Raw genomic sequence first — 14,294 nt, 5'->3', positions numbered from 1 at the left:
TCACTTAAATATTGCTGTTTGAGGGGAAATTCGTGCCAGTAAATATGTTTCTGGAACAGTCACAGAAGGCAGACAAATGGAGTGGGAGCACAATTGAAGCAAATTTGTTTAAAGTAAACTGAATGCTCATACACAAATATTTTGTGTGATATTTACTAAGACCTATGTTCTCTCTCATCTGATGACAACTGTATAACTTTTGCAAAGTAAAACAGAGCATAATGAATAATGAAGGTAATCATCAGAGCATAACCTGTCCCTTCAAATGATAGGAGTTAACCAACACTGAGAGATATACCACGCTGAGCTTTTGTTTAAAGGGCAGTCTTAGAGGTTAGTCTTAAAATTCAGGTCACATACACTTTTCACTCCAAATGCATGTATACTCTCAGTCAAAGCTTGACTGCAACCATAGAATCCCTCTTTGACGAAGAAAATGTGACTGCAGGATCAATACTTTAGGGATAATGACAGGTAGAGGGTAGGAACAGCTCCCTACTCTTGGTGGAAATATATCAGCTTTCTCAATTATTGGTCTGTCCAGCTATGTTTCTTTCCTTGGCCTCTACAGGAATGCTACTGTTGGTGAAATCTTACAGGTGCTGTTAAGGAGCACCATGTCACTATCCTGTTTGTTGGACAGCAAGGGGCAAGTGTGGAGGAGTCCAGCAGTAGTTAGGGTAGTTAAACTTGTGTGAATTACATGCTGGCAGGACAGGGAGAAAGACACATTACAGCAGCTCACACTGCCTTGGATTGACTCAGTTCAAGCTGTGACTGCAACCAAATATATACATTTTCTTGGCATTTTTATTAGTTATAGACTTCCATCTTCTCCATCCAAGGCAGTGAAACATCTCATGTAGCTTGCTGGGTGAAAAACCTTTGCTCCTGAGTGGGGAAGACCTGGAATTATACCCCAGATGGTGTATGCAGTGAAATGGCTGCAGCAGAAAGTAGTGGCTGCGGATAAATAAAGTTGGTATCGGAAATTTATATTGCAAACATCGGATGAACTGTTTGAAAGAGAGATGACAGAGATGACAGTGTCACCATATCTAACTCTGGATCAATCATGTCACTGTACACCATTACATGCCTAACATATAGATTAGAAGCCAGCTATGAACTGATGAGCAGCCCCAGGAATCACACATACTCAAAAAGCGACAAACCACCAAGTGCTCATCGTGGTGCATCCTGGTGAATGTGAGCAAACAAATCTGGGGCTGTTTGCAAAGCCATATGAACAGGCTCCTTTGCCTGCACAGCATTAGGGTTGGAATACAGCATGTCTCTCCAGCATAGCCCTATTTCCCAGCTGGTCTGGGAAGCCAGCTCCAGGCAAGTGGGATCAACCACCCAGTTGCAAGGAATTAATGGAGGTAACAGTAAAGAGGAGGTGTCTGTGACCACTGCAGCCACTGCTGTGTCAAAGGGGGAAGCTTCTGACCATACAAGAGGCCCAAGCTGTCACCAAGGGTCTGCACAAAGCTGTTTGCAGCTTCATATCTGCACCATCAGCGTGCAGTACCACCCAGAGGTGCTCGGGATTTGGAATGGCTTCCCTGGCTGCAGGTTTGGTTGTCCTGACCAGGCTAGATCCAGTGGGCAGCCTAAAGCCTGTTCTAACACATTTTAGATGTGTTTGTCTAACACATATCACAGTAGGAGGTACTGCTCTATGAAATGCTGTTTCTAATTGCAACCCAGGGTTTTCCAGACCAGTAGCACTGGCTGACAGACGTTCACGTGGTCTCAGATTGCCTTTTACTGTGTTTCTCATCCTCTCATTTGTCCAATAGACCATTGAACTATTGAGCAGCTCTGGCTGACACAGTTTTGCGGCTCTGAGACCTACAGCACATGATCCTCAGCACAGGGAGACTATGATCTCTTGTCACATTTAAGGAAAATAAAAGGTAGTTTTTATCTGAAAACAGCTGGATTGGTTGGTGTTGCTGTTAAAACTTTCTGTCTGCCTGGCACTGTGTGATGAGAGTTGTATAATCCTTGAGCTGTTGTGCAGTTTCCTGAGTAAGGAGCCAAATAAATGGGATTTCAGAGGAATATTTTTTCTTTGTTCTGCCTGACAGGACATTATACCTCAGTGCAGGAATTCAAATCCAGTAGCATCCATGCTGACCAGAGACAACTTCACTGCCCCTGAGGATGCACTTTGATATGGTGGTTTATCCAGCCTAACCCTTTGCCAACAGTGAGCAGTCAGTTCCTGTTTCATGCACAAAAGCCTCTAAGAGTTGGCTCACAAAGAGAAGTCCACCCATCCCCAGGACAGAGGGGAGCCCCATGTGCATTTGACTTCGGGGACTAGAAACAGAGCGCGTGGGATTTCACCAACTGGTGCAGAGAGGCATCAGACATGTTCCCACGGGTTCAGAGCCTTCAGTTGGCACACAGGGAGCTCCCAAGGAGCTTGATCCTGCAGAGCACATTTTCCTGCATCTCTGGCTACTCTCTAGTTATCATGATAAGGTAGATGAAACACTGCTATCTCTCTCCTTGTGTGCACAACTCCAGGAAAAGCCATACAAAGTGCTTCCTTTGGCTTTCTTACAAGAATGTGGCCAGAGCAGGGCTTGCAGCTTGTATTGATTTGAGATCCAAGATGGGCTATTTTCAGCTCTTGATCAGTACCCACTGAGGGCTGCCAGAGTGAGGAGATGGGAAAGGTCTCAAAGGTGTGATGCACAAACCACTAAGACGGAAGTATAAATTTTTAAAAGCCCATATGTCTCTGGAACTTTGGGCATAGCTGCTCTCCAGTGATATACTGGAGAGTGTGATATCCATGAAAGCTGGTCCCAGCTGACTAAAGCCCCAAGCAAACTGGCCTGGCCTCACAGCTGACCCAGCTCTGAGCAGTAGCTTGGGCTAGAGAATTTGTGAGGTTCCTTCCCACCTGAATGCTCCAGTTATCCCATGACTCAAACAACCACCGCACACAAATGTCTGGCTGACCTTTTCTTTACTGACACCCCTTGCACTGTGACCAGAGGGTGCATATGAACAGGAGGTGAAATTCAGTGCTATGCCATTGCTGAGCCTGGAAATAAACTGATTAAATACATACACAATGTGGTAATGACCAGACTGTAAATACCTGTGAAGCAACACTAAAATTTTGTTCTACCACAGGATCCGGTGCTGAAATTTGTGTTATAACTAGAACTTACCAGGAGAAAAGGAATCAGATTGAAAGATATATACAGGGAAAACCAGACTTTCTCAAATTGGCAGCATGTTGACATGTTGATTTTAAGTGCAACTTATCTTGAAGAAGCTTCCATGATAGTCTAAACATAGGAAATGGGTGAGTGCTCCAGTAGATCCACCCAACTGGATGTTGGGTAGATCCACCCAATTGTTCTGAAGAACATCTGGTCCAGATGTTCTTCAGAACTGGTAAGTCTCTGAGAACATTTTGGGATGGAAGCCCAGACTTCACTTAACATTTATGATGCATTATTATTATTAATTATTATTACTTCCAATTTACCAGTGAAACTGAATCAGGTAAAAACAACTGAAACTGAGTTTTAACTCAGGCCATGAATGTTTTATTCATCTTGAGTTGACCATGGGTCTCATCACATTTGAGAAGAGCAGGAAAACTGGAATCCCAGGATCCCAATGAAGCAATCTCAACAGCCAAAAAGCAATGCACTTCTCTCCATATTGTTGCATTCTGGTGGGGAGTGAAAAAACAGCTAGTAGCTTACATGAAATTGCAGCAGGGATCCAAAATCTATTGACTTCTAAAACCACTAGTAAGCCCCAGTTCCTCGCCTATCCAGCCTGGGGCATAAACTTCCCTCAGAGGCACACCAGGACATTTCTGTGCATGCACTTGATGTAGAAGACAGAAGATTATCAGTTTTGTCCCTTTTCCAGCGGGGCTTGTACAAGTTCATTCCATTACTGCACTGATGAGACTGGTGCAGGCAATGAGGTCATGACTGCAGTTACCTTGGACCTTCGAGGGTCTCTGGGGAATCATGGCCCTTTTCTCTAGGAATGCAGCTGCATGCTTTCAACCTGCATTTATCTTACAAAGCAGTGTGCCTTGGTTTGAAGTTCTGCACAACAGGATTCTTCATAATGGACTTGACAAATCTGGGGCAGTGCATAGAAAATCTCCCTTCAAGGGAACAGGTTCAGGAGCACCGACACTGATTTTCACTCTTCAGCAGATGGAAGGCTATTTAGAGGTGGAACACTGAAGATGGCATTATTTGCCAAGACTTGCATTCCAGAGTTGAAAGGAAAGGAGCTGTCAAATAGGGAGGCTAAGCTGGTAAGAAACTCCCAGACCACCCCAACTCCATTGCATCAGGAGGACTGAATGATCAGTGACCTTGAGCAGATACTTCTCTAATGGGGGTAGAGACCTTCGTGAAGACTTTTTGTCTCTGTGGAATGTGTCCAAAGAGAGATATGAGGTGTGTCTGAGGAAAGAATCTAAGACAAAACAAGATGTGTACAGCCATCCAAGCAGCTGGAAAGAGGTAGCACCGGCTGACCTGACAGACTTGTTTTTATGTGTGTGGTGAAGCCTGGAGATGAGCTGCCAGGGATGGCTGAGCACATTCTCTCCCTGAGAGATGGGATCCTCAGCCTGGGATCTGTCTCCCTGTGAACTCACTGGAGCATGCACCAGTTCCAAACTGTGTTGCCATGCTCAACAGCTCGTGGGAGAGGAATAGAGTACAGACAGTCTTGCCACACTGGATTTAAGTGGTTACTCTGAGGAGTGGGAGCATGTCAGGACCTTCAGTCCTCTGCTGCAATGAGGGAAATGTCCCAGGCAGTAATAAAATCATGGGGATGGGTGTGTGTGTCATGCAGAATAAAGCTAGGATGCTAAGATGACCATACTTCAGCTTCTGATTAATGGCAAAAGGAGAGGGATGAACAGGCTTTTCCTTTTCTTGCCCTACCCTGCTGTTGTACTCTCTAAGGCAGCTGAGGTATTGCTAACTCACTGCGTTAGAATGTGCTTGTTAACCCTCCATGGAGATGACAAGAGGAGTGAGAGCACATTTGGGAAAAGGTAGAAAGAGAGAGAGTATGGAAAAGATCTTGGAAGGAAAGCCAAGGACAAGCAGATACAGTCATGATGCTTTGGCTGGGATGTGTACTGAATAATACTTCCGAGTTGCCCATAAAGTCAAGATCCTGGCAGAGGGTGGATCTGGATGCTAACTCAGCATTTGTGTGCTGTGAAGAGAATACCACAGGGACTCAGTCCATTTTCCTCATTGAAATGATCAACTCAAGTGAATTAACTTGGTTTCCAACCCATCCAACCTTAATCATCCTCCTTTGAAGTTCTCCTTCCTCATTCATGCTGTAATTGTGCCCTATATAAAAAATCCAATGTGTCTCAAAGGCAGCTGGAGTAGAAACCACAGAAGGGACATGGAGGCTTTTTATCCAAGACAGACCTACACCGAAATTTAATCCCATTTTTGGATGCAGTAATAGTCTCTCAGATTAGAGAGACAGAAGAATGTGGCATGGCTGGACTGCTAACTATGCCTCTGCTTGCTGCCCTTGAAAGGGGCTGGTTCAGGGGACTTTGTTCACCCACACTAAAATACTTGTTGAATTAGAGGAAAGTAGAAAACCTTATTCTGATGTTACATAAGCACATCATGTAACTTAAACTGAGGGATCAGTTCAGCTCTGTACCTCTGAGCAAGCGTAACTGCAGAGAAATAAAATTGCTATAAGAAGGAGTGAGAAGGGGTTTAGGGACTGACTTTTCTGTCATATCTCTCGGGAAGAAAATCTCAATGAAAGCCACCAGTATTAATGAAAGCCAATTGGAACTTGATAGGAATTATTTTGCTATTTTGTCAGCGTTGGTTGGAACACAGGGATTTAGGAAGATTTCCTTTGTAGAAGCACATCTAGGAACACTGTGCTATCTCCTCTGAGCTGTGAGATGCACAAGCCTTTGGGAATTTGTATTTCTCTCAGGATCTGGTTTGTATGCAGCTTTTCAGATTTTCATGGGAGACCAACAAACCCACATTATTGGCATCTATTAATTGAGTGAGAGCACACAAGCCCAGACCCAAATCCTACCTACGTGCCATGAAGGAACTAGAAGGATGGAAGGGAAGTTCAGTTTGCCTGAAATCACTGTGCCTCTTCTAAAAATTGTCCCCATAAACAAATATCTTATTAAGGTGGGGAAAACTGCCAAATCCCAAGGAATGGGCTTTGAGAAAGTCCTTCTCAAGTCACTAAACAGGTCCTATCAAGGAAATGGCAAATGGCAAATGAGAAGGTGGTCTCTGTTGCCCACTGCCATGATGTGTCCAGGGACTGGAATGGTAAGGGGGCATGGTGAGAGGGGACCAGCACAACACACAGGGATCCCAGAGAATGGAGAGTGCTACAGTTGAGTCATTTCCTAACTGCATTTGCTGCTATTGCACTTGGCTCTGACCAGAGCATTTCATTGCTTTTTATTGGGAGCACACAAACATTCTCTCCCATTTCGAAGGAAGGAGAGGGAAGAGCTCAGCTGCAGTGAAGAATAGAGAAATCAGAATGTGAGGGAGGGAGCTGTGAAGAAAAGAGCAGGTATGGTGCATGTCCGATGAGGTCCATCTGTTCCTCATTAACCAGATGTCTCCCACCCACCTCCTGAAGTGCCATTGACTGCGTATTGTCAGGACAAGAAGGGGATAACAATGCCACCATGGTGCAGACATTCATACACCAACAGGAGTCCTGCCATGCAGCCATCCCTCCCTCTACTACCCTTCCAGATTGGATGCCAAGTCCTTCTTTTTCATAATCAGCTTTTAAACAGTTACATCCTCATAAAGCTTTTTGCATTATAATTGCCATGTGTTTCATCCTGCTCTGAAAATGGCAAGTTATTTCAGCCCACTTTACCAGAATCAGACCTTACTTCCTGTAAGTGTGTCACGACTTCCTGCAGCATTTAAATGAGAGAGAAGTGAATCCTTGCTTTAAAAAGTGATTTCTGCTTGCCAAACTTCATCATTTTAAGAGTCAGAGAGTCCTTGGATTCACACCTGTATCCAATGTACAGCAGCAGATTTATGGACAATTCAACCTACTAAAGATTATTCAGAAATGCAGGAAGAAGCATAAATTACTTTCTCTATGTTGTTAGCCAAGGATCATTTATAATAAGAGCCCATCGAATCATCCTTACTCCAAGGGTGATCTGTGCATTGGTCCGTGTGTGGGCATGTCAGCCCACACAGGAAAACTCTGTCTCATTCTCCAGGCTGTACTCACAGCCTGTTCATGGCAAGTCTTCCCTTACTTCCATGTCCCTGATGAAAGCAAAGCACTCTGTCCTCAACACTCTAAATCATTCCACAGAGCAGCTCATAAATTGTAGTGTGCAAATGGAGCATCTGCTGAGCTGCAGCCACAGATAATGTGATGCTTCCACCTCTTTTCCTTCGTAAATCCATGCAGGTTACATTGTGCGCTGGGCCCCTGACTCACAAAACAGCTAGAAAATAGCCTGTGTCTCAATCTTGTCTTTTTTCTCTGAGCTCCTTCACGTTGAACATGAATGGGTGGAGGAGATCCGGGTGGGCATGTGTCCTCCAGAACCAGCAGCTCTGAGCCCTTGCCAGATGAGCAGCTGAAGGCCTCAAGAGCTTGTTGAGATAAATATCTGTGCCTCTTTCAGAGTCATTGTACTCAGCGAGCCTGCAAGGCTGCTAGAATAGCACAAGGTTTAAATGCCTGTTGAACAGCTGGTGCTGAGCCTCATGTTGATGTGAGACCTCTGCATGAGCTGTGCACTCTCCTTGATGTCACGGTGTTATTACATTGCTGCAACTATGAGAGCAACTCCAGTGTGGATTCCTGCTCACTGTGAGGCACAAGAGTCCTTCATACATCGACAGCAGTTGGTCCTTGAGCCCTGGTGGGTGATGGCTGAGATTTCACACAGGGGTGGTGGGATTGCTGAGCCCTGTGCGCATTGGAAAAGGTGAACAAAGCTAGGTAAGGATGGAAATTATTAAAGAAAGACTTGGTTGAGGAACAAAACAGGAAACATCATCAAGAGACAAGAGAGAATGGATGGCAGAGAGAGGAGTGAATGGTTTTTAAAAGAGAAAATCCTTGTTTGGTGAGGGGAAAAGCCACGATCAGAAGAACCAAATTATGGGCTGGCATCTGAAGGCAGGAGATCTCCCATTGAGTCAAAAGGAGAGGGAGCAGTAGGTGGGAACATTGTGTTTATTGTTTCCTCATGATCTGCATTTCCTGAGAGGTGATGGCTTCAGATATTATATGCAAAGCTCATCTTTATCACAGGTGTATTATATCTAGCAGAGCCTATAAGTGAAAGTGTAAGCTCATGCCTCACGATTGGATTCTATGAAAGGCTGTACTTAAGCCACCTGGGGAAGCTGTGTGAGCCTGCAGGGAGAGGCAACTGCAGTAGGAGGTCAAGTTCTCAAGAAGGTTTGGTCGATAGAGCTCTGTGCCCCTCAAAGATCCCTGGAGATGCTCAGTCAGGTGTAGTGCTTTTGTCTCTCTTTACGCTCCAGAGGCTAAAAGCACACTGGAAACTCAGCAGCTGGATTCTGCAGCAGCAATCTGATTAGTGTCCAACAAATGGCTCCCAGCCAGGTTTGTGACAACCTGATCAATCAAACTCAGAAAATCCCTTTTTAGCTCCACAGCTGACATTGGAAAAGATCTGGGAACATGTTTGGGAATTGAAGGCACCTGCTGAACATAAATGAGAAGGAAAAAAGCCCACAGAGAGGCAGGTGGAGAAGGAATTGAATGGAGGATGGAGAGATGATTCCACGTGCTGGTGTGTGAAAGAAAGCAAGCCACCTGAGGTGCCAAATGGTGTGCTTGCCTGCATCACATGGCAAACGTGAGGCTGCGCTGTGATGGCAACTTAATGTGGATGCTTTTCCATGTCTTGCTTTTGCAATAGGAAAACACGCCTGAAAGTTTCTCCAGGTGAGTTACAACTGACATGGAAAGCCTGAGGAGAAAGCTGGGATCCAGCAAGACATGGGAAAGCATATCCAGAGTGCCTGTTGTTGCTATTAAACACCATCTGTCACAGACATACGCAGGAATTCAGTCCTGGATTCTTCTTACATCACAAAGGCTAAATGGGATAATCTGTGTCTTAGCCTCACACTCATCATTGCTGAATGTAAGAATTAGTAGTTTATGCTCACTTGTAGTAGCCATGGATTTGACCCAATATGTCAACTTCATGCCTTATTTTCCTGACACTGCCCAAGACTTAATCAGCGTGGATTTTATTTTTCTTTTTTTTTCTTTTCCTTGCTGTCTTCTTTTCACTCAAAGCATTGTAGAATTGGTTTGTTTTTTAATAAAATCTTTTTTAGGTGCCAAGTAAGTCTGCAACTGCAGCAAGAACAATACCCCAGTGTTCTCTCTTTCCCCTTTGGTCTAACAACCTCTGAGTGTCAAACAGGCATTGCTTTGCTGAGAAAAAAAGATAATAATGAATGACTTAAAATAGCTCTGCTGAGGAAAATATGAGTTTGATTTCAATTGCAGAGGGAATAACTTTTTTTCCTGGCTCACTCACTGACTCTAATAGAAGACCAGCAAGATCTGATGTGGCTCCTGCAGAGACCTCCTATGTTCAAAGGATCTGGGAGCTTGCAAGTTCCATAGAGTTTGAATTGGCTCTAATATGTTACTGATTGCAATCCATGACATTTCTCTGGAGCTTTACAGAACATCTGTGTACTTCACACTTGGAAAACAGTCAATACCCTTCCCGTGGTGTGATTGGCAGTGGGGCCAGGTAAACAGCACTCTGGAAGGATGGCGGAGAGATCTGGGTATGGATTTATGAGTTGGTGAAAAGTGAGTTTAGCTCTGCTGCAGTCTTTGTATATACTTGGCTAACCACTCAACCTTCCCATGTCTGAAATTTTCCACATATAGAATGGGCACGGGAGCATTTTCTTGTGCACCAGGGACACTGGGTGATGAAAAGCACCAAGGGGTGAAAAACCATGCACTACCAGAATGTCTTTTGCTCTGAGCAGAGGACAGCAATCGCATGCATAGAAAGCACAAGTAGAAACCTCACCCAGCAGCATTGGTTTTGCTGCTGAAAATTGGGATATAGCCTTCAGTAAATCATCTGTTAGCCTTTGTTTTCCTGACCAGTGATGGCACTAGTGGGTTTGGAATGTCATCTTGATTGGTACCAGTAAAACTTCCATACCATAATCTGCCACTGTCTTTTCTGGAGGGTCCATGTTTGTCATGGAAGAGAAATTTATTTTGAGAGGTTTAAAAACATTATTGAGACTATTCTTACATTCCTTTGCTGCAAAAGTAAGCATCAGTTACTACTCAACTAACCATATAGATGTCACAGGAGGCCATAATGATCCTTAAAAAAATCCTAAAATACCCTCTCTATGCATAAAAATGTCTACATTTTCAACTCATGCCTTCAGTGACTTCATTAGGGAAGCTGTGGATTTCCAGCTTTCTCAGTGGTGTCTGAAGCAGGATGGTTGGTGTGGGGGTTAAAGGTGTCTTTGTGCTGCGTTTGTATTTTTCTGATCACCAGACCAGAAGAGATTGGCTTAGTCTGTGATGCAAGTTGGATACCTCAAGGCTGTTGTAACACATACCTGACCAAATCCTAGCTGAAAACAAGAGACCACTGCAGCAGGGAACTCCTGGAATGTGATGTCTTGTTACTTGTACTGCTTGTTCTTCGGCCACATCCCCTCACTGAGGGAAAGCTTATGCATTTCTTGGCTGTTTGGGGGTTCCTGATTACAGGAAATTTAAACCACCAATGTGCAGCAATGTTAGCAGAGGGCAGGATCTGAGTCCATGGAGTCAGGCAGCAATACAATTAACTGAAATAGCATGATGCTTTCTGTCTGAAAAAAAAGAAGCCGCTGCCTCAAGACTAGATTTATTCGTTTTGGGCCTTGGGCAGGTGTTGTTTTGGAAGGCAAAATCACAAATGTCACAGTGTCTGCTTAAACTAATAAATGAGAAAAATGCACATTTTCCAAGGAAGAGATACTTCAGCCATGAGAAATGGCTTTAACCCAGTGCAGTAGAAGGCTATGCAGCAAACTCTTCTCATCATTCCCCTGACGTACTCCAGCTGGGTTCCCAGTGAGTTCAAGAGAGGATGTCCAAGGAACCCAGCATGACCTCTACAAAACCTGTGTGACACAGCAGTACCTGATAGAACCAGTGCAAAACCCCCATGATAACCTAGCATGACCCACAAGACTGACCCTGTGACAACATCTGATTTATGGCAAATGACATGGATTTAATCACTCGCTGGAGAATGCCGAATGACGCAGCACAGCGTTGCTCACTGTGGCTCTACTGAACTGGCACGCTCCAATTGGCTTGGGGAACACACCCATTGGGTGATTCATACAATTAAAGAGCTGCCAATCCTCCCAACACTAATGAAATGCATCTCTGTTTTACTGGTAGCACTTTCTAGCAACCCATTTAGGCTTTTCTGCTGCCCTCATCACCCTAAGGTATGAACACATTACAGCTGATGAACAGTTGGTTTGCAGCTGAGGTTAAAAGGAAAACCTGGTTCCAAATAGGATGCAATTGAATAATTCATGAGTTTATAAGCAGAATACAAACATTCAGTCAGATAATTAATTGCTGTACTGACTTAGCACAGGTTGGATGATGGACCCCACCTTGGGAGGGGGACCCATTAACATTAATCTAGAAATGCTAAGAACTGTGTGCTCTAAGTAAACCAGTGTTACAAAATTGTTGTAGTGTGTAAGCTATATCTCAAATGTGGTTTGAGATTTCCTGCAGACCATGAGAAAGACACTTTGGTTCTTCTCCACTGGAAGGAAAAGATACCTTCAAGGTGCAGAGCAAGCTGTCTACTAATATCACTGATGTATGAGCATGCACCAGCCAGAGCAGGTGTATAGGGCTCAGTCCTCTAATTCATTCCAGTTGATTCAGCCCATTTAATAGCACAGAAAAACCCCAAATAACTTTGCCTAAATTCCATCTGAAGACATTCTGTATGCAGGGGAAATCTTGGATTACATAGATTGAGGGACATGTGGACTCTGCTTAAGACTCTCTTCCTCTGTGATTCGGGACTGAGTATGACCCAGACATGCTTGAAGATCTAGTCCATCTAGGACAGCCAATAGGGTCTGCCATGAACTAAACTAAACCTTGCAACAGACCTAAATTTTCCCACTAGAGCCTCAGTTTCCCTTACTTCCCTTGGTCTAACACCCATGAGGATCCAGCTCACTTCCTTCCCTGCATGCAAATTAAATCTTCCCTCGCCACAGGCTCTATGCTGATTCCCCACTCATTTTGCTGCTGTACAATTAAAAACCAGATTCTCCCTCATTCTCTCTCCCCATCCTCCTAATCTAATGCCCTGGTGTTATCCTGATAACAGCATGTAGAGATGTGAACTGATCTGCCTCCCATCTTGTCATCTTCTCTCACATATCCGACCCAGTTCCCAGGGTCTGATTTTGTACAACCATGAACATTTAGTCTTGAAAATTGATCACTGGCCCAGAGGCTAAATGTTTGTTACCCGGAAAAAAAAAGATGACGTTACAGTTATTCTTATTTTAGGTCCTGAAAAGGGCAGGAAGTCCTACTACATTAGCAGTGAAAGGAACAAGAGTGGCTCAAGAGGGTCTTGGCAGGTTCAAAAAGTCACAACATTTGAAAGCTTAGTCCACATTTGATCACCTATCAACAATTTATCAATAGCCCAGTGATTAAAAACAAAGCTCTTTCACTTCATTAAACACATTCAGTTCCGTTTGCTCTACATTCCAAATGGCTGAACTGATGTTCCAGTGCAGCCTATTTTTAGTCTTTCTGATTAGTTCATTATTTGGGAAAAGCTACTGGCTGTGTATCTGTTGCAGAGATCTAGTTCTCCATGTGGATTTCAAGGAAGAGAAGTGCTTCATATAGATCTTAAGAATTTATTTGGATGTGGGTTTGACCACTGTCCCTGCTGTGGTGAAGCTCAGTGAAGTGATGAGCATGGAGCTTCCCTCTCCTTGAGTATTTTCCTTTATTTTTGTTATGGGAAGAAGCCCTGTAATATACTGTACTTTTTTTTCCCCAAGAAAACTAAGATCTAGATTGACAAAACTAGCAGTCTCAGTGAGAATTAAACAAGATACTCAAAATAAGTGATCTCTTGGGTGTCTGAGTAAATTACCACCTCCAGATCAGATTTTATTTATTTTGAGAACAAACTATTTCTTTGCTGGTAAATCCTGCAGTTTTGTCATGAATCCAATGAATTTTCACTGGTAAGTGACAACCCTAGAGACAGAAGTGGCCGTGTATCCCCAGGGCAGATACCACATGGGCAAAAGCATTCCAGCATTGCCTCTTCAGCAAGCTTCAGCCCTCATGTGAAAGGACAGGATCTGCAGGTCACATGGAGATTAGTCTGTGTCCTTCAGCCCTGCCTGCTAAGGCTGCAAAGGAGAAATCCAGCTGTGATGGCATCTTCTGGCTCATGATTTCTCAAGCACTTGCACACATCTGGGCCAAACTCCATTTCAGAACCCCAAATGATAAAGTAACCCTCCCACAGGAAGAGAATGAGATGTGATCATTCATTCCTTTCAGACCACCTGTGGTTACTAAGCATGGGGAAAAACCCCTCCAGTCACATAGGCATGCCTGTTTGGGGATAGAGGAATTAGATTTGGACTGAGAACTGAGAGAGGCTCTTACTACAAGCCTCAGTGGCACGATGTAATGTGACCTTGCATGGGTTTTGGAATCTGCACACCTGAGTAAGCGCTGCATCCTGACAGCTCTCAGACACATGGTTAATTTGCCTGTGCAGGGCACCATGCTTGAGTAGTCATTAGAACTTGAAATACCTAAGCTAGCTTGCTTAGAGTTATTTGGGAATCTCCTCCTGGCACTGCCTGGGCAGGCCTGCCCTGTTCTGCATTCTGCTCTGCCTGGAGAAGGAGATGAAGTCAGTTCTAGGTGTAATACCCTCTTAGTGATGTCAAAAGCAGCAACACAGAAACAAGTTCTACACATTTGCTGTCTTCTGCTTTGCTGCCTTTCATATGTCATTTGTCATCTCAGATTGTCACTTCTTTGATGTAGGGACAACAGCTTTTTTGTATGCACAGTGTCTAACATAAAGGTGCTTCCACCCTACGTGAGGCATTTTTGGTGCAGCTGCAATGGCACAATGGCAAGAA

At 44.1% G+C, this 14,294-nt stretch overlaps 1 protein-coding gene and 1 long non-coding RNA gene across 3 annotated transcripts in view; one reads left to right on the top strand and one right to left on the bottom strand.

Annotated features, from left to right (window-relative positions):
• The window catches only part of CACNG2 (calcium voltage-gated channel auxiliary subunit gamma 2), a 52,030-nt gene that overhangs the window by 23,986 nt on the left and 13,750 nt on the right, over positions 1–14,294 (bottom strand). The window lies entirely within an intron of this gene.
• Positions 7,943–9,179, top strand: LOC146443809 (uncharacterized). The gene is made up of 3 exons (XR_014849305.1): positions 7,943–8,034; positions 8,713–8,857; positions 8,987–9,179. It is a non-coding gene; the product is annotated as an uncharacterized LOC146443809 (long non-coding RNA).

The sequence above is a fragment of the Lichenostomus cassidix genome, chromosome 1Aa, assembly GCF_008360975.1.
Source record: "Lichenostomus cassidix isolate B80296 chromosome 1Aa, HeHo_3.0, whole genome shotgun sequence".
Lineage (NCBI taxonomy): Eukaryota > Metazoa > Chordata > Aves > Passeriformes > Meliphagidae > Lichenostomus > Lichenostomus cassidix.
This window is presented reverse-complemented; position numbering and strand designations above follow the sequence as displayed.